Raw genomic sequence first — 2324 nt, forward strand, 5'->3', positions numbered from 1 at the left:
ATTTACAAATTAGAAAAACGCATTTTAATTTCAACCTTACACGTAAAAATTACGAAGATTTGCTCAATATTCCGGATTTTTCTTATTTATAATCCATTTTTATTTACATTTAATAAAATATAAATCGTAATTAATGAAATATTAGCGTGTAATTAAAGCTACAAGCCTCTGATCGGTAATGTTTTTACCATAAAGACATAGAAAGATATTTCCTTTTCGACTAGGAATGACGTCAAATAAGCAACCAATGAGAAGCGTTCCTTCTCTATGAGCTAACCTTATATTCTAGGACCTTGGACTGCAATTACAGAGTGAATAGAATTTCTAATGAAATAGCCTGTTAGAATATTATTCCAAGTTTATCAAAATAGGTGCTACTAAATTTTAATTTTTACGAATTGTGTAGTTTAATACAGATTTTTAATTTTAAAGTTTAATTACTATTGTTGTTATTCTTATTACTTATTATTATTATTAGTTTTTTTTTATTTTTGGTTTGCGAAAAACTGCCACGAGGGGGCAACAGAGCAGCTGAACACGAAGATGAGGCTGTGAAGGCAGCCGGCGACAAACAGAAGGAAATACAGTATTACAATTTAATAATTTGCATCTTATGGGAGGCAAATACTAGTACTAGACAGGAGGTAAGATTGAATATTATTTGGAGCTATTATTATCGCAATTTTTAATTTTTGTTTACTTTTATTTATTTAATTATAATACGTATTGACAGAAAATTACTTTATAATATTTGTATTTTATTTTTGTTCAAAATATCCGGAAAGTAAAATGGACTTTATTTGTTTATAATTTCTTTAGACGGGAGATAATTATATTTATGCAGCCGCGAAAGACGCCGCGAGGGGGCTACAGGACGGAAATACCCGATGAAGGAAGCTGCTAATGCTGGAAGACTAATTGTTGCAAGGTAAAACTTTTCTGATAAACTAAGCTTACGCATACCGTAAATTAGCATTTTTAGAGACAAGCAGGTAGGTATTAAAATGATGTAAAATTACTGATTACAGAAGGAGAAACAGCGGAAAAGGGAATAATACTGGTGGTTGGAAAGACGGGAGTGAAAAGCGTGCTAGGTTGTGTTTAGCGGGTGCCCGAAAGCATAAATTGCTAAGAGCATAATGAGCGAGGAGTGATAAAGGTTTGCAAGATAACAAAGGAGCCGAAAGGGACCTGTTGCCGTAAATAACAGTACGATTTGATATATTGGAAGGCCGACGTCAAGCCATCGAAGAGCACTAGCAGAGGTAGAAAAGATATACGGATTACGGATTAATGCAAGTCGCTGTAACGGGAAGTTAAGCTACAACGGGTATAAGCTGTATTATTACTTAAAATACGGGCATATTGATGTGTAAAATTACCGAATTGTCAGCAAGAATGACACTTGTGTATAAGGAATAAATTAATGTAATAAATGAGTCAGAGACGGCCGGCAGGCCACAAGCGCGAGGAAGTAGGGATATAGGAATTAAGGAGGAAGCGGCAAGGAGACACACAGGTAAGAAAAGGATGGATAATCCTAATACCGGGTGTCTAGAACAAACGGACGACACGGATTGAGCATACCGGGCAGCAAAAGGTAGGCAGTAAAGCAATTTCTATTTATATAAGTGTATTGCTGAGGAAGATCTGGGAGAGAAGTTGGGTATACTATAGATTATTCCCTATGGAATTTCGTGTGTTTGGGTATATATCTGAACTCGGGACCGAGACGAGTTCAACGATACTCTACTTTTGGACTAGAGACGAAAAATAAAAAAGTTGTCATACTTTTTTTCGGCGATCGCGCGATGATAGGGAGTCGCTAAGCGGCCTCGCTATCGCGATCGGGAGTCGCATGCTTGCCGTTAAAATTGCCTTTAGTAGACGTTTCCCCCTTTTTTTACTTTGTTCAAGAACTACCGTGAATCCATCACTAGTTTAGCACGTGGTGGCGCTTATACGAGAGGTCAGTCGGGCCGTTCGCTGCCATAAGTAACATTAACCGAAATGGTAATCGCGCGATGATCGGAAGTCGCGTCGCTCTCTCCGCTCTCGTATCGCGTGTTTAACGCTCTGGGAAATGACTGTAGTCCGACGTCACGGTTTGCAGACTTTACCGCAAGATGGCAGTACTAGCAACTACGATGCCGTCTTCATGAGAGCATTAAAAAAGTGGTCGTTACTGCTAAATGTTCTTACGTTCGATTTTTTGATGTTATAACCTGAAGATGATCGTTAAACACGTTCGAAAACGTTAGTTAGATTCTATTAAAACGGCTGCTTATATAAAGTGGTATGAGTTTTGTATTGATAAGTCACGC

General features: G+C 37.5%; 1 long non-coding RNA gene across 1 annotated transcript; it reads left to right on the plus strand.

Moving 5' to 3' along the window:
• Positions 1–618: 618 nt before the first annotated feature.
• Positions 619–1803, plus strand: LOC136980260 (uncharacterized). Its single transcript, XR_010881522.1, has 3 exons — positions 619–644; positions 820–928; positions 1029–1803. It is a non-coding gene; the product is annotated as an uncharacterized lncRNA (long non-coding RNA).
• The last annotated feature ends 521 nt before the right edge of the window (positions 1804–2324 follow it).

The sequence above is a fragment of the Centruroides vittatus genome, unplaced genomic scaffold (genome assembly GCF_030686945.1).
Source record: "Centruroides vittatus isolate TY-2023 unplaced genomic scaffold, ASM3068694v2 contig_683, whole genome shotgun sequence".
Classification (NCBI taxonomy): domain Eukaryota; kingdom Metazoa; phylum Arthropoda; class Arachnida; order Scorpiones; family Buthidae; genus Centruroides; species Centruroides vittatus.